The following is a 27,617-nucleotide window of genomic DNA, read 5'->3' as shown; positions in this document are numbered from 1 at the left end:
TCCTGCTTTGGTTTTGTTTATCATATTATTTCAAAATGTAATTTATTCCTGTGATGGCAAAGCTATATTTTCAGCAGCGATTACCCTAATACACTTTTTCCAGGATTGTTCTAAATCTGTTCAGAAGTATAACATTTATTTCAAAAATACTATAGAAATATTTTGTAACATAAATACATAGTTCAGGCATGAAACTCTACCGAACGTAGATTGGTTTTTTCAACGCCACGGTACAAGTCAATCAGAAGTACTTCCAAATCCATGTAATCATATATATTGTACCCTAGCCTGTGATCGGCACGCTGCGCGATATGAAAGCTTCCATTATCCATCCCCCTCCCAAGCACCACCTGTAGAGATCTGTTACAGGGATCTACCATTACTTGTAGCAGTCTTCCGTTTGTTTGTTATTTTGCAGAACAAAGGTTTATTTTTTCTGAGCAGCAGCAGCATAGCAAATCTCGTCCACCAAAATCAAGCCTATGTATATTCCATGCTCCATGCCAATAAATGCTTTTGAAATTTATCCACCCCGAGAGTTGTCATGACTGAAATGTATTGTAGTCACTTTTGATCAATTTAATGCATCATTGCAGAATAAAAGTATTATTCCTTTCAAACAGTAATAGTGCTAGTAGAGAATAAAATAGGATTAATTTCTTTAAAAAACAACCCCAAACTTTTTGAGAAGTAGTGTATACAAACCCACACATTCACATATTCTCAGGTCTTAATACATTACGTAAATTTAGCAAAGCATTTTTATTTTATTTTTAAAATGAAAAAAAAAAAAAAAAAAATTAAAATTATATATATACAGTTGCAAGAAAAAGTATGTGAACCACTTGCAGAATCTGTGAAAATGTTAATAATTTTAACAAAATAAGGGAGATAATACAAAATGCATGTTATTTTTTATTTAGTACTGTCCTGAGTAAGATATTTTACATAAAAGATGTTTACATATAATCCACAAGACAAAAAAAAAAAACTGAATTTATTAAAATAACCCCATTCATAAGTATGTGAACCATTGATTCTTAATACTGTGTGTGGTTACCTGGATGATGTACGACTGTTTTTTTGTTTTGTGATGGTTGTTCATGAGTCCCTTGTTTGTCCTGAGCAGTTAAACTGAGCTCTGATCTTCAGAAAAAAACTCCAGGTCCTGCAGATTCTTCAGTTTTCCAGCATTTTTTGCATATTTGAACCCTTTACAGCAGTGACTGAATGATTTTGAGATCCGTCTTTTCACACTGAGGACAACTGAGGGACTCAAACACAACTTTTAAAAAAGGTTCAAACATTCACTGATGCTCCAGAAAAAAACATGATGCATTAATAGATGGGGGGTGAAAACATTTGGAATTTGAAGATCAAGGTAAATTGTATTTCATTTGTCTTCCGGGAAACATGCAAGAATCTTCTGTTGCTTCCGAAGGGCAGTACTAAATGAAAAAAAAAAATTATATTCAAGCGAAATAAGAAAAATTTGGACCTCTTCATCCTGTTCAAAAGTTTTCACCCCCCGAATCTTAATGCATCATGTTTCCTTCTGAAGCATCAGTGAATGTTTGAACCTTTTTTAATAGTTGTGTTTGAGTCCCTCAGTTGTCCTCCATGTGAAAAGATGGATCTCAAAATCATTCAGTCACTGCTGTAAAGGGTTCAAATATGCAAAAGATGGTGGAAAACTGAAGAATTTTTGGGACCTGGAGATTTTTTTCTGATAGAGCTCAGTTTAACTGCTCAGAATAAACAAGGGACTCATGAACAACCATCACAAAACAACAACAAAAAAAAACAGTCGTACATCATCCAGGTAACCACACACAGTATTAAGAATCAATGGTTCACTAACTTTTGAACTGGGTCATTTTAATAAATTCAGCTATTTTTTTTGTCTTATGGATTATATGTAAACATCTTTTATGTAAAATATCTTACTCAGGACAGTACTAAATAAAAAATAACATGCATTTTGTATGATCTCTCTTATTTTGTTAAAATTTTGCACATTTTCACAGATTCTGCAAGTGGTTCACATACTTTTTCTTGCAACTGTATATTTTTTGAGGTGTATAAAAAAAATGAATGATGTACATATAACTAAAACTCTACAGTGAGTATAAAAATAATATAAAAGAAATGAACTGCAGATAATTTTGTGTCACCAACAAGCCACTGTTGGTGTGCTTATGTGGCCTGTGTCTATCTAAGTGTGTTATAAATGAACAGCACCAATTACATATCAATGAAAATCTACTGTGTGAACATGAAAGACTGGCCTTTCCTATTTCCCAGAATAAACTTCATTCATTCATAAAAGCGGGAGACTGGCTATGAACGGAAACTTAAACACAAAACCATATGCCTAGCAGTCACACTTTCACACACACACACTGAAAGGAACTGCACTGCTCTGAGAGCAAGAGAGAACCACACAGGCTATAATTCCCAGCATTCCAGAGTGAGCGTCCAAGCCACGCTGACGTCTGTGCGTCTGGGAGGAACGCCGCTATTTACCACCACAAACTTCCTCTGCCTGCACATCATTCAGAGAGGAAGAAGCAGAGAAAAAATGGAAGATGGCATGACTGCTCTCTATTTAGGCAGCATGCTAAGTCAGCCTGAGAATGCCCCCTGTCTCCACCCTAATTCTGGTGCCAAAGCTCCTCGCCGCAATGGCTAATGGCTGTAAGTGTGTGCCGGGCTGTTCTCCTGCGTGAGTGTGTTTGAAAATTCCTCAGGGGTTCAGGGGTTATTGGACTGCGGGAGAGAGCTGTAATTATTGCAGTAGCAATGAGATCATGGCCCCCTGTCTCTTAATCTAATGAGGACATCAGTGTCAGCAGTAATCAGCACACTAAAGACAGACAGCAACAGCCACAGGGAGAGACGGAACCGCTGAGAAATTCAATTGAGAAGACGTAAACAGAAAAGGAAATCAAGATCAAGTAAAATGAAAAACTGATAAACGAGACAGATAAAGGAGACAGAAGAGGGGATGAGAGAAAAAGAAACAATTTCTTAAAGGGACAGTTGTCATCATTTAATCATCCTGACATTCCAAAACTGTATGACTTTCTTTCTTCTGTGGAACAGAAAAGGAACATTTTTAAAAAATGATTCAACTATTTTTGTCCATATAATGAAACTCCAAAACAGCACTGGACCCAATTGACCTTCATTGTAAGGAAGGAAAAAAAAAAGAATCACTGAGACATTCAAAATACCTTCTATCCACAGAAGAAGCGGGACATACAGGTTTAGAATGAGGGAAAGTAAAGGACCAAATTTTAATCCGACCTGCCCGTCAGCGTATGTATTTCCATACCTCCGTGCACCCTGCTCAGGCCGACATCACACGTCATCAACGCATTTCATGCTATGCAGAGTTAAACAGACGTCAGCCACCTAGCACCGCAACTGAAATAGCAGCTACCTTTTACAGTTCCTCTTGAACCAAAACAACAAGCTTATGCTGCGTTCACACCATAACTATCATAATTTGGAAGAGATGGAAACCCGTGACATTATACTCAGAGCAGTTTGTGACTCGAATGGATGTGTTTCAATGGCAACACTATCAACGCCGAAATTAATCTGAAGCAGTCAGGTGGTACAGGTTATGTTATGTGCTTTGAGACATGAGGTAGTTTAACACCGTCTCTTGTGGCGCTTTTGTTTGCTCCTTGCTGTACCTGTTCATGTGTTCCCTTTCGAATGGGAACAGAGGGAATAGAGTCACGACGGCCACTGGTGCGTACCATCTAAAATGGGGAATGGTGACTCCAGACCTAGCTCTGTGGAGTCATTGACCTTATGTCAGCTATTATGACATTCTTTCCTTCAGCATGGCATGGAGTGGGTATTTGTTCTCCAAAGCCTAGGACGCAGTGTCTCCTTCCCATTCTCAGGGAACCAGGGTTACATTTGTAACCGTGATAATTTGGAGAAGGCATGGCTTTGTAGAGCGCTCTGAAGGGAGGGTGGGATTTTATGATTTCAAAGCTAGCTCGCTATTGCTAGCCTCTCTGAAAATTACCTACCCTACCTTTAAGCAACTATATCTAGCACTCATAGTTCTGGTTATATTATAAATATTAATATATGTAAATTGAAACAGTGTGGAAAAATTTAGCATATTCTGCCTGGACCTGCTAGTCAGTGACTAGACTAGTTGGATTTGTGAAGTATTTCTACCTGATGACAAAATAATAATTTAGTATACTGCTCATTTCAACACACACATACACTCCCATTCAAATGTTTGAGGTCATTATGCTATTCATTTATTTGTTTTTTGAAAGATATTAATACTTTTCTAGGATGTATTAATACTTCAGCAAGGATGTATTAAATTAAAAAGACATAATAAAGACAGGTACAATGCAAAAAAATGTTTGAAAATTCAGCTTTGCCATCACAGGAATAAATAAAATGTTAGAATATATGTTAGAATAGAAAACAGTAATTTTAAAATGTAATACTATTTCACAATATTACTGTTTTTACTGTATTTTTGTTCAAATAAATGCAGCCTTGATGAGCATAAGAGACTGCTTTCAAAAATATTACAAAATCTTACCGCCCCCAAACTTTTGAACGGACTTTTATGTATAGAGATAACTTATTGTATAAATTATTGTATGTGTGTGAGAAAGGAAAGTTAAAGGAAGTTACAGAAATAAATATGAATAGGTGCACGGGGCTGTGTTGTGCGTGTCCCAACTGCATGTGGGTGGAATAAAATGGTCAAAATGGCCTGAGAGAGCAGACAGTGAGACCATCAGACAATAAATGCGGTCATAATCCTCTGACTCATGAGAGGGACGCCAAATCACAAACATCCACATACCACATACACAGAACAGATACTGACAACAAACATGAGCTCTGTCTTTCCTTTGCTGCTCGTGATCAAATGTTGTCTTTGTCTCACTGATTATAAAACTTACAGAAAGAATATGTGTTTCAATTCCCTTCGAAACTGTTTCAGTTTTTATGAGCTAATTTACATACTTGTAATGATGTCGTAAAGAGTGCTTGAGGAAAGGAAATGACATTTAAATGGAAGTAACATTCTGTTATAAAAGTGTGTGACTCATTAAATAGTGCACCCACAGAATCAATACACAAACAGACACACAACCAAAGGGATGACGCCTAGACTTATGTTCTTGTCTGCTGATCTGTTTCATGTCATTCCTTTTACATTCAATCTCCAAAAAGCTTATAAAATTGTTCCTGCAGTAAATACAGTTAAGGTCAGCCAACACAGCCCTGTTTTATTAAAAGAGCTAACACAAGAACACTTACCTCTACCACAAAACTTTTTACCAGCAATTCTTTAGTCATCAGTTCAGATTTAAGTGAAAGAGAGCTTAAGACAAAGTTCACCACAGCAACGTGTGAGGTAAATCAACAGAACACCACAACAGCCAAGACTTTCCATAGTTTGACATTAGCATGTTACTAAGCAAGCAACACAGTACTCTAACAAGCATAAAATACATAGCATACACAAATATTGAGTAAAATTCTTGAAAAAAACTATTGATTATTTATACCTTTCATAACTGATGTTTTTCTTGACTTGTCCATCTTGGATTTATGTTTTCACAGAGCTTGTCGCAGTGCATTCTAGGATTGTGACGTAAACATGCAATACTAATAGGGCGACCACTGGGTATTGTTCTGTTGCAGGACATTAGATGTGATTAAGGAGAGATAAATTCACTACTATTATACTAGGTAAATATTGATTTACATTAGTTGGAAAGCCTATTGCCATCACTTTGGATGATAACGTTTTAAATCGTCAATAAGCTTTGTTAATTGTGACTGGCTCTGTGACTGGCACTCAATTTGCCAAGGTTTGACTGATACAATGTAATTTACTCTACGGGACCTATATTCAGTCTACTAAATATAAATAATAATAACAAGCTAGAAAGGTAAAATAACAGAATAACAGGCTAGTAGGTAAAAATCACATTTTATACTAAAAAACATTTCCTTAAGTAGCAACTAGTTTACTTTCCTTTATTAGACTATACAAACAATAAATGCATTTTACTGGATTCAGTGCATCTTGAACTTTTTTTGTTGTTGTTGTTGTTGTTGGATCTGGATGGATCAGGATGTTCTTATCCAGTACCTGTCTAGAGGAAGTCCTGGCTGGTGTAGCTGTATTTAACATGTTTTGATGAGGTCCACAGTGAACTTAAATGCCAACTGACCCTTCGCCAGGAGTTTGATTGACAGGCGATCTAACCAATCATAACGCCGAATCAGCCATTTTGTCTGATAAAGCAGTCAGGAGTTAGAAGATTAACCTCGGTGGACTTGAACTTGAAAAATGGTGTGTTCTGACGTTTTTCCGCGTTTGAAACAACATTCCTTATGATGTTTATTCATGTTTATTTGATGCTATAAATGAACTAGCAGGAAGAGATGCCACTTGAACTGAGGCGGTACAGCGATCTGTCACAACACATTAAAGAGCCACAAAATGGTATTTTTTGTTTAAATTTCTTTAAAAATGACAAAATTTGAAATTTGAGACTTTGTTTCATATCAAAAGTAACCTGCTCTGTCTTGTCTGTCGACCAGTTGTCAGTGTCCTCTTTGCTCCGCAATGTATTTACGCTTACTGTCGCGTGACAGCGCCATGGCTTGTCGGACAAAGCAATAGTAACTAAGGGGGGCGGGTCTTTGCGAAGGGTCAATTGCATTTTTTAGTATTATATTTCTTAATGTGGTATTGTAATTTTAGGAAAGAAAAAAATAATATAGACATAATTGAAATACGGGACACTGCTTACGTCTTACAAAGCTCCCAATTTTGGAACTGGTCACACTAGATACTAAATAAAGTTGCCCTTCCTTTTGGAACATGGGCATATATATATATATATATGTGTATATATATAGCATATATATATATATATTATATATACACTTTAGTAGCAGTGTGGCCTTGCTAATTAACAGAAGTAATCTATACACATTATATATATATATATATATATATATATATATAGAAGGTGCATGCAGTGTCATGCATACAAATACAAAACACCATCATTGTAACACAAATGAAACTAAAATAATGCAATAAACATTCATTTAACAGCATAAAATGTAACATAAAACCCTAAGATACATAACTGATAACAAAAAACTAAGAAGAAACATACTGATTTAAATTAAAAACCATCAAATGTGAAGTGTCACACAGGGAATTCTGGGAATGTCAGTTTGTGGCTTTTCACTATAAATTATAAGATGATTTGTTATTTTTTTTACTTCTAAAAATGGTACATTTAACAGTATATTACTGTAAAATGACATGAAATGTAAGGTTAGATTTTTACATTTTTACAGTCTTTCACTGTTAAAATTACAATCATTTTTTATTTGTCAACAATTATAAATGAGATAGCGAATTATACAATACCAGAACTGAAATATAAAGTCAGATAAGGATGAATACGAGGCAGTGGAAGGAAGAGCTAAAGACACACTTGTTCCATAACCAGTTTACATGACATTTTCAGAATGCTGCTTCCACCAAAAAAACTAAGCCAAATGCATTTAAACGTGATCATTATTCATTGATTTCAAAAGATACCAAAAATTACAAACAATAAAAGATGCCCTTTCAGACTATGCATCCTGATAAATTCTTCTTGGAGTACACACGTGGGACACACACATTCCAGAGCTGCACTCATTTTTGCCCATCATGATAGCAGAACCTCCGACATGTCTGGATATTCTGATTGTTGTACTATTTGCCACGTGTATCTAATCTACGGCTCCATTCTCTCTTATCTCTTCAACTCCAAAAAAAAAAAAAAAAAACCATGCACAGTGCACACACTCTGCACGCCATCAAATACTCAGAAACCAATTGTGATATACAGCACCATTTATTTATTTCAAGTGATGAAATTCACAGCACTCACTAGTCACTACAATATTGGCTTGTGACTCTCTTAAAACACTCTTTTCACTCAATTTGACTATTAAAGGGATAGTTCACCCAAAAATGAAAATTCTGTCATCATTTACTCACCCTCAAGTTGTTCCAAACCTGTATGAATTTCTTTGTTCTGCTGAACACAAAGGAAGATATTCTAAAGAATGTTTGTAACTAATCAGATCTCGCCCCCCATTGACTACCATAGTATTTGTTTCCTACTATGGTAGTCAATGGGGGATGAGGTCTGCCCCCCCATTGCACATTATTAAAACTATCCCTTTATTAAAACTATCCCTTTAACAATGTGCAAAGTGTATGTATATACATGCATCAAAGGACAATTTTGTACATTTTGTCATTTTGTTCTTAATTGTCATATATCTAGACTCATTTATCTAAAAAAAAAAAAAAAAAATTATTTACTCTACATCTCAAAATCTATATTGTGTTTGGTAACGTATTTTAAAGTCACCTGAAAAAAAAATAAATAAATAAATGACAAACGGCATTTAAAAAAAAAAAAATAAATAAAAAAAATGAATTATTAATTTAAAAATAACAGTAATTAAAATATGTTTTAATAAAAATAACCTTTACAACATAAAAGTACCTTAAGTTGAAGAAACCCTTATACATACAGTAATGTTCAAAAGTCGTTAAGATTTTGTGATGTTTTTTGAAAATCTCTGAATCTCACCAAGTCTGCATTTATTTGATCAAAAAATAACAGTAAAAATAATTTTAGTTTTAGTTTTCTATTTGAATGTATTTTAAAATGTAAAAACTTTTCAACAATAGAGCAATTCTTCTGGCAATGTTTCATGACATTTAGTCTTGCGTGCGTGTGTATGTTGACCTCAACACAATGATGCATGACAATCGTCTAAGACCCCCTCCTTGCCTTTCTTTCATGGATCCAGCCTCTCTAGAGCAGAAGCAGCTTTGAAGAAGTGCTGATGAAGGAGATAAGGCATGAGGAAGCTCACTGGCTACTGGGTGTCCAGACCAGCCCTGACATGCAGTGCGTAAGTATGTGTGTGTATATTGTGTGGTTACTGACTAGATTAGAAGCAGCAGTTGCAGGAGATTCTTGTTTCCCCCAGAGCGTTTGGAGACACAAGACTTAGGCGACAGGAACCTCAGACCAACAGAGACCTTCTGTTACACACTGACTAAACCACTCTCTGCTATCCGATCTCCCGATAACACACCGACTCCCACACATGTACACTCATGTGTACGTGACACGTCAATGCCCAGAAAAGCCTTCATACAAATAATTAATTTCATGTCTAATACATTTGAAAATGTAGATCTGATAACACTTTTATTAACAATATTATATTAGCTGCTTTCTACATATATGATACACTTGGTCTTGACTTTTTAGCGATACCTAGCGATACTCTTTAGCGATAGATGCTATTTACTCTTAGTGTAAATAGCAACAAAAAGTGAAAACAGTAGTATTCACTTTGCACTAAGTGTAAATAAACATTCCATTTTCGGCTTCTTATATATTAAAACTACAAATCAGCATTTAGTCCCAAACTAGGTAGCACCTACTGAGTGAATACAACAAATTGAGATTTCTAAATGTATTTATGTCCCAAATTTTTGGTTATAAAAAATGGCAAATTTCATAAAAATGAATAGAAAATAAAACAGCTCAAATAGTATTTAGTTTGACCTTATGAGGTTGACGATTGTTGACCAGTTTGTTTGCTGGCTTCCATGGCTACAATACGCTGTGTTTTCCGCCAATTGGCAACACGGGGTGTCAAAATACTATTGGGTAAATTGGCAGTGGGCGGAATCACACAGACCAAAACAAAAACAGACATTCCGTCACATTTCAAAGTAAAATAACTGGCTGTAGTATTGTTTTTTTTAGAGAAATGAGTATGTGAACGTAACATATTTCCTAAATATCTGAAAACATACTATAGTATTTTTATGCTTTAGTACAGTCAAAAAATTACAAACAGCACCTTTAAAGTCGGCATTAAAAAGGAAGTTGCAATAGTCTTTTATTCCCTATTGTCTTTTTTCCCCAAAGAAGAGAAGAGATGTCGCTGCAAGAGGGAGGGGAAGTTATTTTGATTAAAGATTACAAGGGCACATGAATTAAAACAATAATAATGATGATGTGCATGGATAAACCATTTATAATAAATACTACAGTATTCCATTAAAAAATAAGAATTTTGATTTAGATTTTTATCTTAATTTTGATTTCATGGTGATTTGGAGATGAAGAAAATGTAACCAAAATGTTGGTTTTAGCGGATGACACTTGGTTATACCGAATGCTAACAAGCTGATATCTAGCTAGCTAGCAAAAGGAAAATCAAACATTTTATATTTAGTACAAGTTTTTAAAATATTACAACATTTTACATGTTTTATAGCGGTTGTACCGAATGACCTGATTTTCGGGACATGCGTATGAGCAAGTGAAAACATGTTTTTTTTAAATAGTTAAAAGAGAGTTTGTTACTTTGCTTCATGACCATGTGGTCCTTTGCAGGTGTCTGAATGATGTCACATCCTGTCACATGATATTGACCACATGAATGACTTGATCCAAAATGGTTCCTTTATATTGGTTACTCCGAATGACATCAATGAAATTCATTTTTCCGGACATTCTTCCTCATAACAAAGCAACGACTTCTACACATAATTTTAATTCCATTTTGATATATGATGTTATAAAATCATGCCAGAATAAAAAATATATACATTTAATACATTTTAAGATATTTTAATCACAAATGAAATGGCCATATTGGCCTTTGGACGGTTAAACTGAATGACTTCAAAATCTTTAAAAATACCTTTATGTGTAGCAAAATATAATTAAAACCTTTTGGATTCAATACAAGAGATCTAGTTGTACTACCTTACATACTTTGGATGTCATATCTTTGTTTTTTATTATATATATATATATATATATATATATATATATATATGGTTTTAAAAGTTATTATTTTAAACAGTTAACTTTTTGTATATTGTATTGTAAGTATGAGGGATATAGTATGCTTTATGTTTGCTGCTGTTGGAGGAGGCGGGTGCATGTGTGATAGTCGGGGCTTTTTAGGGCACTATACATGTCTGGATATAGTTTGGATTGGTGTCTAAATATTTACATGACCTGGGTTCATTAGTCGAAATGGAAGCTTTTCCTTAAACCACACAAAATATTCCTCCATTAGTACGGAAAAGCACTTTAAAGCTAAGTGCTCTTTTTTTCACCATCTTACACATACACGCACATGCGCACACATACACATTCTTTGTCTATCTTTTCGTAAAAGGCCTTTTGTGGGGCCACCCATTATACAACTGTCAACTGTCTATAAAGTGTGTTCAGTATACAATTTATATATGTATAACTCAAGAAAATGATCTAAATGTTCACTGACCTTGTTTAATATCACATTTATCAATCTAAACATCAATTAAAATGAAAGATATGCACCATTTGTCTATCAAAATAAAAATAAAGCTGACAAAACAATGCATAATCATGAACAATTAACCATCTCTTGTTTTCTCATATGGCAGTAAATTTGAACATTGAATTTAAGAAGATTTTAGATGGCAGAAAGCGTTTGGTGAAGTCTCATCTGATTGGTCAGTTATGGAAGAGAAATATGATCACTGGCAAAGTACAGTAGGTTGCTGGAAAACCTCTTGGTATTTTATGTGGACAGCAGCTGAGTGTATGAAACACATTAGAGAGAGAGAGAGAGAGAGAGAGAGAGAGAGAGAGAGAGAGAGAGAGAGAGAGAGAGAGAGGGAGGAAAAGTAAGCAGGAGGGAGCTACTCCCCAACAATAAGAATTAATTTATAGACTCTGATTATTGAAAAGGAGCCAGGATTTTTCTGTAGAGGAGTCAGTCTGGCTTAGTGGATGTGTTTGTGTGTTGAGTGCATGAATAATTGTGTAGTCCTTGCCATCAGTCTCTTCACCAATATAGCAATGACTGAAATCAAGGCATGCCAAACCAGCTAACAGGGAACGTTCTCAGAGCTTTAGATTACGTTCTGGCAAGGTTCTCTCAAAGTTATGAACAAACATTAGTAATGTTAATAGAATGTTTGTTCAAAGTTATCTGTGCTGCGTCCCAATTCACATACTATCCATCCTAATTAGTATTTGAAATTAGAATTAGAATTCCCAAATCGTAGTATGCTGAAATTAGTATACCAAAGATACCTGAATGGTTTAATATTTCCTAGATCCCTGCACACTCTAACAGCTAATATTGCCTACAACCCATTGCACTTTGGATGAGGATTCGATTAGAACTACAAACATGAATAAAAAGAATGAAAAAACTACAAACATGGTGGGTGGGTGAGAGGTGGGTTTTGAGTGATTAATAATCAGTATCTAACCTGATAAAAAAAAACATTTATTCAATGTTATCCACATTATATTTCATCTGAAACTACATTGTGAACTTTTATAAAGATATGTTTGGTCATTATCTTTTAAATCATTATCATTATCAAATAATCATTATCAAAAGTTATCTGCATGAAAGACCCACAACTGGTAATTTCTTTCCTTATATATATATATATATATATGCTTGATCAACAGGTAAGTATGTTGAACCAAAACATTTAAAGAGAAGTAATTTCTTGACAATTAAAAGTGTTATATAGTCCACTGAATCATTCTCAGACTTAAGGCTGACAACAATGCAACCACTTGGGAGAGAACTGCCAGGAGACTTATTTCTTAACACAAAAGAGGACAGTGGTACAAGAGGATTACCAAATCATTGTTTTAAGTGTGAAAATATAGCAAAAGTAACACAGAAATTCAAAAACAATGGACTTGTGACAAGGCCCCTGAAATAATCAGGTCTTCATTTTAAGCTTTCATTTAGTGATGAGGGATTTTTTTTGCTAGACAAAGAGCAGGAGAAATACCAAGCGAGTGTCTCAGAGACAGCAAAAGCTATGAAAAGAGTGACTGTTTATCTCACAGAGTAAGATGCAGCCTGCAGAAGTGACATGCAAGGTTGTTGTTCTCACTGAAACTACCTACTGTAGCCAAAACACAATAAAGTCAGTTAGCCATATCCAAAGCCCATATTTACAAAATATAGATTCTGGGAATCAATACTCTGGTCTCATGAGACCAAATCAATCATTTTGGATCTAACAGCATCCAAAATGTTATGGTGTTGCTAGAGGAGGAGTACAGTGAGAAGTGCCTGGTTCCCACAGTAAAGTTCAGTGGTAGTAAAGCTCTTATATAGGGATGTATGAGTGCTGAAGGTGTGAGGGAGTTGTGCTTTATCAATGCTGTCATGAATTTCCACACCACTGTGTAATTTAATACACAAACTTGAAACAGAAGATGTTACCCTTTCCTCATTCCCTGCATTGTTTGGCATTTTTTCAACATGACAATGAGGATATGCATTCTCCCAAGGTGAAAAACCTTCTGTGGACATGTATTGCACTCAATCTTAACACTCTTGAGCACCTGTGGGGGATTCTGTAGAGACGAGTTGAGCAACACTCCCCATTAAAGATCAGGGCATATAAGAAGCTTATCATCCAGGAGTTAAACAGGACAGATGTGACCATTTGTTATGAACTTGTACACTCCGTGCCAAGAAGGGTCAGAGCAGTATATTCAAAATTATGGAGGGCAGACTAAGTACTAGAATATTATACATTTGTTGAATTAAATCTAGGGTGTACTCATTTCTGCAATTATTTTATGGCTATGACATTTCTCAGTTTTTATTATGTATATGTTTAATACATTTTAGTTTTGCTATCTTTCCATGAATTGAATTAGTGATCATAAAGAAAATACATCTTTTATATTTGTTCAGAGGGGGTGTACTCATTTATGCTGTGCACTGTATATATATATATATATGTATGTATGTATGTATATTCTCATATTTCTTTCCGATACAGTAGGAAATTAAATACAATTGAATTTTGAACTTTATGGGAACGTTAGCAAAACATTATTTTTGGAACTTGCTTTCTATATTTCTGTTCTGAATTTTTCACAGCCACACATACCTTCTCACACTTCTCACATACAGTGCGTTTGTTACATGTTATCAGATTCATAATTCACAATTTTGTGAACGATTGTGACTGACTAATATAGGCTGTGTGTATGCTTCAAACACAAGATTTGAGTTGGCTTTTAAACTTGTACAAACAAATCGAGTATCCTTCCTGGCTGAATGTTTGAGTCATTGTTTGGACTGGTTTTATCTCAGATTGAATCTGTTTACTTTTGATTCATACACACATGTAATATTTACCCATGCTGCATGCAAGTCAAACTGATTTTTAAAGGATTTAAATAAACTTTAGATACACATGCAATACATTCCTGTCTGTTGGGTACAAGAATATATATATATCTATATATATATATATATATATATATATATAATGAATAAAAACTGAATTTCCGTAATGATGGGTATGTGATCCTTTATGAATGTTATCTGCTCATGCATCTGCCCCTGAAATCAACCGATGGCACCTATATTGGCATTTGGATCAAAACTGAAATGGTGCAAAGTAGGGAAAACTCTTTCTCTCTCTTTATAAAATTATCTTTAATATTAGCATTTGGCTAATCTCTTAGATCTGAAGACATCTCCTCAATGGGTCTCTTTATCTTTAGCACAGTTTCATGAGCCAGCACTGATCACTGGTTAATCATATTTTACTGACTGCTCCATCACAGTCTGTCTGTCTTAATCTAATATGCCTGGAGCCAGCACTCAACAAAAGCCTGTCAATACCCCCTCTTCTTTCTCCTCTGCTTTCCAGCCATTACAGAAAAAGTCAGTCTAGCTAGGCTTAAATACGCTATCTAAAGCTAAAGCACTTTTAGAAATGAGGATGGAGACACACAGGAGTTACATCTGCTGCCCAATGTAATTCACTTAATCCATTTAAAAATATGTTTTAGCTGCTACTTTTTTTTCTAACAATCTATCTATCTATCTGTCTATCTGTCTATCTGTCTGTCTGTCTGTCTAATGGAATGGACTTTTACCTAAAGACTTAAAGGATTAGTTCACTTTAAAATGAAAATTATCCCATTATTTACTCACCCTCAAGCCATCCTAGGTGTATCTGACTTTCTTCTTTCTGATGAACACAATCGGAGTTATATTAAAAACATCCTGATGCGTCCAAGCTTTATAATGGCAGTGAACGGGACCAACGAGTTTGAAGCTCAAGAAAGTGCATCCATCCAACATAAACACACTCCACATGGCTCCGGGGGGTAAATAAAGGCCTTCCGTATTCAACTTATGGAAAAAGCGCAACTGACGTGACGTGTTTTTTCATAGTTGAATACGGAAGGCATAGGACATAGCGTAAGCATTTTGAACTGCGAGAGGCGTTACACTTTCTTTGTAAGGCAGAAGCTAGATATTTTACTTTATAACCTGTTAAATATTAATATTTTCCTTACACAAACGCATCGTTTCACTTCAGAAGGTCTTTATTAACCCCCCCAGAGCCATGTGGAGCATGTTTATGATGGATGGATGCACTTACTTGAGCTTCATACCCCGTTTATTGCCATTATAAAGCTTGGATGCGGCAGGATATTTATTAATATAACTCCGATTGTGTTCATCAGAAAGAAGAAAGTCATATACACCTAAGATGGCTTGAGGGTGAGTAAATCTTGGGGTAATTTCATTTTAAAGTGAACTAATCCTTTAAGAAAAAAAAAAAACATTTTTTAAAAAAAAATTAGTTTGACTAAATGTCTAATTCCAAGTTTAAAATAAATGTGACATCATCCTTTATCTAAATTATCTTTACAATCCATGTTCTGAACCTGATGTCAGTTTTGATTCAGGAAGCAACCACAGAAGAATGTTTTTATTGTTTAGCTTGAAGATGCACACCCTTGTTTGTCTTACTGCAATCACACAGGAGGAATTTACGAGAGCTATCAATCGATTATGGGAAGGGGAGAAGAGATACAGAGAGCTATATAATACAGATAAGATCTATACATAAGGACACACAAAACATCTTATGATCTGGCAGTTTATGGCAGAAGTCTGCTGCATGTTTCAAATGACTTGACCCTAATAGGTGGAGATAATGAGTGGTGGGATAAACTGACAGCAGTAAAACACAACAGTCAAACCACTATTAGAGTGACGAAACAAATACAATGTAAAGGTTACTTCATAGTGAAACTCTAAGATAAGAATTGAATCAACTTTTGTTTAAAAAAACTACAACAAAGATGCTTTACTGAATCTATTTAAAACGCTGTCTCATGAATTTTTTGTCTGTCATCATCACCTTTTCAAGCTAGCTTAGTCTCCCTACAGATCAAATAGGTTGGTTGGTCAATAGCAAACACTTCCATCCAGTGACAGAGAGTTCAACTGAAGGGAAAGTGCTCTGTTTCCATGCTGGACAAAAGAAATGATCACTGGGTTTTTTTACGCAGTAATGAAGTGTCACTCATCACAAGCTTCATTACTTTAAAGGGGCAGCACAATGGACTGTGTGATATGGATCCTGCAAACGTGAAACACATAGGCCGACTGCTGCAAGTTTTTTCTTTTTTTTTTTTTAGAGAAATAATCTATTATAATGTTGTGGGGTCATTATAATATAACTTTTCCTCATAATTTCAGCAAGTCATCTCACTTTACTCAAAGGGCATGAAATGGCCTTAGAAAGGGGAGAGTCAGTTGACATGGGAACTAGAGTTTGAAAAAGTTTGTCCGCTGTAAATAAGTAAGTTGATACTCAATCACACAAATATTGAGGTACTGTATGTGGTTTCAAATATGGCAAATATAATGATTCTGTGTTTCTTAGCAAGGCATGGTCAATAAACCAGAAAAAAAAAAAAAAAAAAAACAGAGAAACAAAAAAACAAGCAGAGAGAGAAAACGTGTTGTGGGGTAAGGTGGGGAGGGGAACATAGGAAAATGAGGGACAGAGAGGCGAAAAGGGAGAGACAGTCTATTGATTTGGTCCACAGTGAGAGATAAGGTATCTCCACACATGACTTTATCTGACTGGTTACATATCAGCAAGCGAGCGCACCGTATCGACACGGCAACATCAGTCAATGCCATATGCTGCTCTATTCATCATCCACACCGAATAATGACAGGCACACATGGAACTGCTTTGCCATACAATGTTCCTTTTATGACAATGTGTTGAAAAACAAGTTTTAAAAATACTTTATAAAATTAATTTTATTGTAAAAATAATAATTAATAAAATACTGTGCAGATTTCACATTTCACATAATTTAATATAATTTTCTTAAGCTGTATTTCTCGTTTTGCAGTAAAATAAACATCCTTAAAACAGAATAAATGTAATATATTAGGCCTATATGATATATTTAGAAGCACAATTAGAAGCTAATTAGAGTTTAGATTTTAGAATTTAATTAAGAAGCAAAATTGCGTAAGAATTTGAGAGAGATTTTCTGCTTATTTCAGTATATCTTTATATCAAGAGTAATTTAAATTGGCAATTGTAGAATACTGTGCAGACTTCACATTTAAAAAAAATAATTTTCTTAATCATTATTTCTGCCTTGTTTTGCAGTAAAATAAACCGGTAACACTTTACAATACTGGTGCACTAATATGCATTAATTCATGCTTAACTAATGCACAGATAATCATGAGTTAATGTATGACTCACAAAGAACTAAACCATTAATTAATGATTACTGCATCAGCTACTAATAAAGATTCTATATGATTAATAGATTAAGTAATATATGAATTGTTATTAATTAAACATGTCATAATGTATTAATTCCTTAATAACATATTTTATTACCTAAAAGTGTAAATTAATGTGTTAATTACCACAATGGTACTTCAACTTTCAGTTGTCTGCTTTAATTAATCATTAACTAATGATTTGTAAATGTATTATTATGTTATGACTTTACTTGTTAAGGCACATGACTATTAACTAATTGTTAAGTAATATGTAATTAATGGGTTTGACAGTTGCACATGCAGTGAGTGTAATGTCAGAGAATGTGTTTGAAGGATGGGTAAGTTGGGCTGCACACAAATATCAGCACACCAGAATCTGAACTACAGATTGATGTTGCACTGTGTTTAAACTGGATGCGACCATTATCGAGTCATGCCGCAACAGCTGTTTACACTTGACATGACAGACCATTGCAAGTCCATTTGTCCTTCATAACAGAAGTGAGGTTTTGTTGTGTTGTGTTGCGTCGTGTTGAATCCAGTGTTGAATCACTATCACTGATTATAATGGGTTCTATTCTCTTTGCCCAGTCTTGACACAGTGTTACGAAATAGCAGTGCCCGGCTGCATGTTCTCAGTGTTCTGCCTTTGAATCCTAGACCTCAAGCTTAACCTGACATATTCCTGTGCCATGAACAACAAGATTCTGGATGCAGCAGTTCATCTGGTACAGTGGAATCACAGGTTCTAAATGGCTGGAAATTGAAATCCATGGCTTAGTGTAGATGTCAAAACCATAATGACATATTACTTAACATAGTTAATAGTCATGTGCCTCAACAAGTAAAGTCATAACATAATGATACATTTGCAAATCATTAGTTAATGATTAATTAAAGCGGACAACTGGAAGTTGAAGTACATGGCTTCAAATCATTGTGGTAATTAACACATTAACTTACACTATTAGTTAATAAAATATGTTATTAAGGAATTAATACATTATGACACATTTAATTAATAACAATTCATATATTAGTTAATCTATTAATCATATAGAAACTTTATTAGTTGGTGATGCAGTAATCATTAATATGGTTTAGTTCTTCATGAGTCATACATTAAAACATGATTATCTGTGCATTAGTTAAGCATGAATTAATGCATATTAGTGCACCGGTATTGTAAAGTGTTACCAATAAACCTCCTTACAACAATATAAATGTACAATATTATATATTTAAAAGTAAATCTAGAAGCAATTTAGAATTTAGAAGCAAAATTGTGTAAGATGTTGAGACTTACTTTTAGATTTTTGACTTATTTCAATGTAACTTTATTTCAAGTTTTTTATTACCCCATTAGCAATTGTATTTTTTCAGCATTTAAATGTGTGTAATCACTGCTTGTGTTAGTGTCTTCAAATAATGAACTTATAGATTTACACTGAAATCAAACATTAGGAAGCCAGACAGAAGGAGACTGTGAATCAAGAAACAGTGATATTAAGATTCCAGTTCCTCTAAACAGAGTCAGGTTTATGGGTATAGATTTCGGTGCTGCTTCCTCTCTAGACCTTCTGCCCAAATCAATTACACACACATACAGGTTACCAAGTCGATGAAGGTATAGAGAGCTTTATCCATGAGTCAATGTCTGTGTCTCCATCTTCTCAGTAGCTCCATTTTTATTAGACAGAGGCAGGTGTGTGTGTCTGTGTTCATGGGGGTTTATATGACAACAATTTCCCATGTTCACATCCTACAGTAATTATTGATAAGACACTGGCTCAACTCACCCCAACTGGATCAATGGGATCAGAAAATGTAACTTCTGGAGGAGAAGATGTAGCTTCTGGAGGGGAAGATTGTGTGAATAGCACTATGTGGGAGAAAGACAGAAAAGAGATGGCAGTTTAGTAGCTTTGACCGAAATTTGCTTTTTAAAAGAATATTCTGGGTTCAGCACAAGTTAAGCTCAATCGACAGCAATTGTGACATATGTCACAGTTGGTTGAAATAACGATGAGTGCAGGATCTAAATGCAGTAATTAAAGTTTATTTTACAATGAATTCAGGACACTGAAAACAAGAACAGACAACCAAACTAAAACATGATGAGAACTGACAATCAACTGAAAGAAACGCAGAGCTTAAATACACAAAGAAACTAATGGACATCAGGTGTAAACAATAATCAAACAATAAGTAAACAAGTAAACTAACTCAAACACAGGAAATAGAACTAAACATGAGCAAAACCCACCCTAACAGAAACAAAACCCAGATTTTCCCTTACATCCCCCATCAAGAAGGCCCGTTTACGCACCTTTACTATAACAATAACTACACAAAAAAGTCCAAAAGAGGGCGGGTGGGGGCTTGGGTGGGGGCTTAGGTGGGGGGATGTAGGACAGGCACAAGGGACATACACGGGATCCAGGGTGGAGATGACAGTTGAAGAAGCCAGAATGGAATCCCCATGAACCCCAGTATGAAGGCCCATGGTGGAGTCGAGGGAGGGAGGAGCCATGGTGGAGACTTGGAAATTGGTGGTTTTTTAATGAAAAACCTGGTATTCGGTTGAAAGTTAGGTATTGCTGAAGACTCACTGAATGAAAAACACCTTGTCTTTTTTGCACTCTCTCCTGAGTGAATGCGTCTGAATGACTCAGAGTCCAGCGCTTCTATATCCACCTGAGCAGAAGGGACAGGGCTTGATTCCATCCCCTCATACTCCACCAGTATATCCACAGGGACAAGTGTTGTTACCAGCTCACGTACCTGTTCAGACTTGGTTCATCTGGGCTCTGGGGAAATCTGTGGATCAGGCTCTGGCTCTGGTATCCTAGCAGGCTCTGGCTCAGCGTCTGCGGTGGGCTCTGGCTTTGCGGTTGCTGGGCTGGTGGCTGTGAATGGTTCACTCTTTTCTTCCTTGCTCTCACAGATGGTGAAGGGGGAACCATCGTGAAGGAGTACCCAGTCCATGTACTTCTTGAACGTCCCTCGAGGATTGAGGAAAAACACATGCAGGCTGTCGTCATCATAATGAACTACATGGTACAATTCCAGGAACAACCAAACTAAAATGTGATGAGAACTGACAATCAAATGAAAGAAACACAGAGCTTAAACACAAAGAAACTAATGAACATCAGGTACAAATGATAATCAAACAATGAGTAACCAAGGAAACTAACTCAAACACAGAAAACAGAGCTAAACATGAGCAAAACTCATCCAAACATAAACAAAAGTAAACAATATGCATGTTAACATGAATTTAGTGCGAAAAAAAATCAGTACTAACTGTTTCTGTGTAAAGTTATATGTAATTTTACTTTGTCATGACAAATCAACTTCACAAACACTAAAATGACTGTAAAAAATAATGATTTAAACAGCTGTACAGATCAAATAATACACAAGTTTTAACAGAAGAATTCATGTGTGTTTTTATAAACTTATAAGCTTCAAATTTCTGCTTTTAAATCCTAAAAATTGGCCCCATTCACTTCTGTGTCTCACTGTAACCTTGATTTTTGCAGTTTTTAAAGAAAACAAGGAACGATTCAAAATTACTTGTTGAGGCAATCAAATTTATGTCACTAATGCTGTTGATAAAGCTTAGAATAAGTAGTGACAGATCCTTCTGTATTTTGATGGACATCTGAGTGTAACAAATTATCGAAATAGAAAAAAATGTAGGGCGGGGACTTGGTTTTAATCATCGGTTGTTGATTGAATTTTGAAATGTGGCCGTGGGACTCAAAAATTAATGCAAGCTTGCAGATGGTTGTGAAGGGTTTAAGTGGACTAAATGATTGGAGAAGTTCAGCATATGTGACCAGAGAGAAGTCTGTCATTTTTGATTAAAGGTACACTATGTAAATTTTGGCGCTCTAGCAGTTAAATAAAAAACTGCATGCATCTTGCAGAAGAACATTATAGCAGGAGCTACTGCTCTCTGTTTATGGATATGACGAGTCACGTAGACACTGGGCTACTCCACAGTGGTTGTTGTCCCACCCGGTCTAAAACACTTAAACACGGTCAGATTATAAACACTTATTAGAGGCATACCATTGCGATTCAGGATCAAGACAAAAGTACAGTTTGGAAGATGGATTCATGATGAAGGCTACTCGCTCATTATGTAAATTTTGTAAATTCTGAAAAAAAAAAAAAAAAATACATAGTTTACCTTTAAACCTTTTAAACATGAGGTAAAAACAACAACAAAACATACATACATACATAAATCAAAATAGGATAAATCAATAAGATCTATAACATGCATTGATACTGTGAATTTTCATTTCATGTTGCCTTTAACTTTATTGAACCCGGAATATTCCTTTAAAATATAGTCAACAGTCTAAAGCTACTTTTGTAATTACTATTCAATGATGCTTAAATCCATCTAGCATTGGGTGAGGCCTTGCTCTCACTGTCTGAAAAAACAAAAATTATAGAAGTAACAGACTACTTTATGTCATGGGACACAAGATGTTGAGGCATGACAGCTTTAATTTAAGTAGTCCTCATCTGACCAGTTCAAAGCAGAGCCCTTTATTATCTATGTCTGGTGCCGACAGCTTCAAAGCACCTCCTCAGACGGTGTAACATGCTCTAATTGCACAGGTTAAGTTTGGTTATTGGCTGGGGTAGCAGTAGCACTCCAAATGTCATGAAAATGTCTCTGTGGTTTAGCTTTTTTTCCTGTCTCCTATAGTTGTCAGATTCATGAAGCTGTGGGCTGAGAAAACAGAACACCCCCTACTTATTCATTTAGAGAGACTACTAGGCGTCTGTTATAATGCTGACGTGTGTGTTACATGTAAAGGGTTAAAGTCCCATGAAATCACTCGACAAGTGCAGTTTTCTGTCCTGTATTGACGCTTTTCCTAATTGTAAAGTTTGTTACTTCACAGCTATGAAACTACTTGCTAGTCAGTGGCATTGGGAGAGACGTTTACATCGCTTTTAGTCAGACTAAATCAATAATTATTTTTTAAATGTCATGTAAACACTTTAGTCCAATTTTTGGAAAGCTGATCTAACAGACAGGTAATGCTCTTGTTTATTGGCTGAAGTGTGTTTTTAGAGAGGTTTGGGGGTCCTGATCTTTTGACTGTGAGACTGTCTATGGGTGCCTGAGGCTGAGATGTTCTGGGTTCATTATGGCAAAGCTTTTGTGCCAAAATCCCTTGTTAATCCAAGCTTCCATTTTCCTCTCAGACTTAAATCTGATGGAAGTCTGACAGAAAATAGTTTTGGCCCTTTTCTGAGCTCCAGGAGGCATTTGAAACCTTTCGACTCCAGTGAACATTGATGCCAACACCAAGCAGATGCCAACGAACTAGTGGCGACGAAAGCAGACTGAGGGGTTGGCTCACGTTGGCAACGTCTGGGTCCAAAGTTGCCCTGACATACCAACGCATACCAACGCTCGACACCCGACGGCCAAGTAGCACGTTCGGTCTACGCCTGCGTATGAATAAATGCCTTTCCGTACCAGCAGGTGGCAGTAGCTGAACAGCCAATTAGAATTATCATATGGCCCGACTGACTGACAAGCTCCGACGCCGATTCAACATGTCGAATCGGCCGAAAAAAGCCAACGAGGACCAACTTCAGCCGACGGTGCGGAACATACTGAGAAAACTTTGTCGGCCGCCGAACAAAAACTGCCCGACGGCCGACCGTCAGCTTGGTGTGTTCCGGTCTTTAGTTGTTGAGGGGTTAAATTAAAATATATTGATTTTTAGCTGTTTTGGCCTATTTTAATGCTTGTTTTTTTATTTCAAATCTCCCCCTTGGAAGTTTACTGAGGCCCCCTAGTGGGCCCCAGACCCCTGGTTGAGAACTACTACTGTAAAGCCATGGCTACATAAAAACTAATGAACATTTGCACCATTACTGCCCTGGAAAAAAGATACAGTTCCTCTTGTGATCAATGGGGCAGGCATGTTGTCACACCACATGGGATAAGTTACAATATCTGCCTTTACACAGTTTATTGCAGGCCTTTTAGCAAAATAACTGTAAAGCAATTATGACCAAAAAAACTATCACTGAATCAGCACAAAACATAAAAAGCAACCATCAATAATGTCATTGTTAAATCTTGTGCAAATGCAAAATAATCATTAGTGCAACTGTACTTCTTACTCAGAACCTTTTAGTTACTGTGTTACAGCCATTGTGACAACTTCTCTGTGTGACAACTAGCCCCACAGTAGATTGACACTAAGAGAAAGAGAGACAGTTAGACAGAGATCGAGTAAGCTCAGCAGAGGGAGCTCTTTCTATCATGTGTGAAAGAGAGCGGGAGAGAGAAAAAGAGAGAGAGAGTTAGTAGATTCTCTTCACAATTCGTGTTTCTCCCACAGTCTTCACACAAGCTCTGAACAACTTTTGGGCAACCTCACGATTAATATGTAAACCATACATCCCCTTCAGAACACTTCAAAATGGCACATACCGGTGGCCAGATTCATCAAACATAATGGTCTCGCTGTAGGCTGGTGTGGTCGCGTTTTCTCCCTCCCCCTCTCTTTTTTCATTTGCTTCTGTCATTCATAGAGGGCCTTAGGTCAAAGCTAAGTGCTATTCTGCTATTAGCAGAAACTGGAGAGAATCCAGAGTCAAGAAATCTGATCTTAGTTTCTGGATTTTGGAAAAACATCATTTGTCTTGTAATATGAATGGGTAGCAAGAAAAAAAAAAAAAACCACAAGGACCAACATCCATTCAGTCAAGACAAGAAAGAGGAAGAGCATGGGAGAAAGAGTGAAAGAAAAATGAAAAAGAAAAGTTGCAATAATGACGGGTTATAAAAAAAACATAATAACAAAATGCTTTTGTTCCCCATTTTTTCCTACTACATGCTTTATTATTACCCACAATGCACCATAGTCGCCCTCTTTCCCCCTCTGTTCCTCCACTCTGCTTTTGTCCAGCTATCAGACAGAATTAAAAACTACAGGAGCAACAAACTCGAGCTGACATGACCTGATGAGGGCCACGGTGGGGTGATGGGAAGGGGGGCTGTGGTGGTTAGAAGAGAGCGAATCACTCAAGTCATGTGACACCATAGTCCAGTCTGCAATCAGCTACAGAATGTAACAAAGAACAAAACACTTCATTCCCCCCTTCCTCTCTTTTCTTCTGAATTGCTATTGTGCTAATATGAGCAACGGCTCTTTGTAAGCATGCGGAGTAACTGAAGTATTTCTCCCATTTCCCTTTTACAGGTTGAGGTCAAAGGGGAGGCATCCCTGTCTATTAAGCATTCATGATCCTCACCTCCTTCCTAAATGCTCTGTGGCCCACAAGGTGTTAGCAATGGATAAAGAGAGAAAGAATTGTTATGAGGTGACAGGATGAAAGTTGGCACAGTCAGACTCAGTTATGATTAACTAAACAACCGAAAGATTTGAAGATGAACTGAAAAGGAATGTATTTACATTTTTCTCAAATTATGTACTAGCTATCTAGTCTATGAATGTATTAGAAAATGCCTCCTATACCCTCATTCACTACCCTACATTACTCCAGTAACACAGTTCACTAAATGAGTGAATAAAAATGAGTGAGTGAATTCGGACAATGAGTGTGCCAGAAATGCTGGAGATGCCATCTTCTGAATTCATTCAGCTTGACGCTCACAGTGTATTCGCTAGCAGCTAGCCTTTTGGTGTACAGTGGTTGTACACTCGTTATTGAGGTGCATTATTAGACTGAATGAGTCCACTCAATGTCCATTATAGTTTTGTACACCACTTCAAATGGCTGTAATATTGCACTATATTAGGGTATGGGGGCGTTTAAATATGCATATTGATGTGATTAACAGACTGCATAGCCTGAAGACCCAGCTAAACAATGAATTAATCGTTTTTGTTTCTCATAATTTGGCCTTGGTTGCATTATAGTTTTTTTTTTCTTATTTGAAATATGATCAATGGTGCTGTACTGCAAGTCACGTAACAAGTAACACGATGAATGTAGATGCAGTACGTCGTGATTTATGCTCCCTTCACGTCCTCTCGGAATTATCGAATTTCCTAGGTAAAAATTGCACATGAACGGCCTCCCATTTCGAAACTTGAAAGCGATGAGCTCGTAATCACGTCTTCAGAAGTAAGAATTATTAAATTTCCGATAGCATGTGAAGGCAGCATAGCATTTTTTTTCTTGCTACACGCAAGCACTCGCTGTTTTCTACCCAGCTTTAGCATGCTTGCTAACTTAATAGCCTATAAGTTATTATGTATCCTACGTTCATAGTGCAAAATGTACAAATATTGAAACATACATAACACAAAAATGATAAAACATTCAGCTTACATTTGAAAGATGCTGTGCTGTCTTCTCCCTAGAAGTTAGTTGCAACACCTCGACAATTTCTCGCCAGGCTCCTTTAATTATGGAAAGCTGTGAGTGCATAAAGTAACCAATATTCCACACTTTCTTTTTTGTCAGTTGAATAATTAGATATTTCTCTAGGTACCCTTAGTACACCAAGTCTTTTCAGTGGACTGTTTCTGTATCTTACATCATTATGCCAGTGGGTGGTAACAGGTGACTCATTGAATCGTTCATTCCAAAGTGAATCGCTGAATCATTCACTCAAATGTTTTGTTCAAAAACATCCATTTATTCAAGTGGTACTCAGGAAAGAAACACCATTGTCAGTAGGTGGCAATATAAGTGACTCACTGAATCATTCAATTAAAAGTGAATCATTCAATCGACTGATTTGCTCAAAAACAAGCTATATATATATATATATATATATACAGTGCACAGCATAAATGAGTACACCCCCTCCTTGTGTAATGTTCCAGCAAGTCTGCTTAATCAATTACCAAAGAAGCATGTCAAAATTATTCAGGAAAACAAGATTTTCTGATCAAGGTGATAAAATGTTGTGTAGCCAAAATGAGTACACCTTCCTAAAAGTTACTAAATAAAATAAAATATTTTTTTTTCTGGTGTAAGTTTAAGGCAATGTTTGATCAACAGGTAAGTATGTTGAACCAAAACATTTAAAGAGAAGTCATTTCTTGACAATTAAAAGTGTTATATATCCCACTGAATCATTCTCAGACTTAATGCTGACAACAATGCAACCACTTGGGAGAGAACTGCCAGGAGACTTATTTCTTAGCACAAAAAAGGACAGTGGTACAAGAGGATTATCAAATCATTGTTTTAAGTGTAAAAATATAGCAAAAGTAACACAGAAATTCAAAAACTATGGACTTGTGACAAGGCCCCTGAAATAATCAGGCCTTCATTTTAAGCTTTCATTTAGTGATGAGGGATTTGTTTGCTAGACAAAGAGCGGGAGAAATACCAAGCAAGTGTCTCAGAGACAGCAAAAGGTATGAAAAGAGTGACAGCCTGCAGAAGTGACATGCAAGGTTGTTGTTCTCACTGGAACTACCTACTGTAGCCAAAACACAATAAAGTCAGTTAGCCATATCCAAAGCCCATATTTACAAAATATAGATTCTGGGAATCAATACTCTGGTCTCATGAGACCAAATCAATCATTTTGGATCTAACAGCATCCAAAATGTTATGGCGTTGCTAGAGGAGGAGTACAGTGAGAAGTGCCTGGTTCCCACAGTAAAGTTCAGTGGTAGTAAAGCTCTTATATAGGGATGTATGAGTGCTAAAGGTGTGAGGGAGTTGTGCTTTATCAATGCTGTCATGAATTTCCACACCACTGTGTAATTTAATACACAAACTTGAAACAGAAGATGTTACCCTTTCCTCATTCCCTGCATTGTTGGGCATTTTTTCAACATGACAATGAGGATATGCATTCTCCCAGGGTGAGAAACCTTCTG

At 36.1% G+C, this 27,617-nt stretch overlaps 1 long non-coding RNA gene across 6 annotated transcripts in view; it reads right to left on the bottom strand.

Moving 5' to 3' along the window:
• The window catches only part of LOC127523393 (uncharacterized), a 97,846-nt gene extending 71,532 nt beyond the window's left edge, over positions 1–26,314 (bottom strand). For 3 of the 6 annotated variants that reach the window (XR_007932865.1, XR_007932864.1, XR_007932863.1), the window contains exons 1-3: positions 26,107–26,314; positions 20,536–20,834; positions 19,551–19,633 (exon numbers count right to left, since the gene is read on the bottom strand). This is a non-coding gene — a long non-coding RNA (uncharacterized LOC127523393). Of the gene's footprint in view, positions 1–18,918; positions 19,634–20,535; positions 20,852–21,834; positions 21,924–26,106 lie in introns of those variants that run through there. The other 3 variants (XR_007932866.1, XR_007932862.1, XR_007932861.1) reach the window with 3 other exon arrangements.
• Between the last annotated feature and the right edge of the window lie 1,303 nt (positions 26,315–27,617).

Source organism: Ctenopharyngodon idella, chromosome 12 (assembly GCF_019924925.1).
Source record: "Ctenopharyngodon idella isolate HZGC_01 chromosome 12, HZGC01, whole genome shotgun sequence".
In the NCBI taxonomy this organism is placed as follows: domain Eukaryota; kingdom Metazoa; phylum Chordata; class Actinopteri; order Cypriniformes; family Xenocyprididae; genus Ctenopharyngodon; species Ctenopharyngodon idella.
Note: the sequence above shows the minus strand (reverse complement) of the source record. Positions and strands in the feature narration are given on the sequence as shown.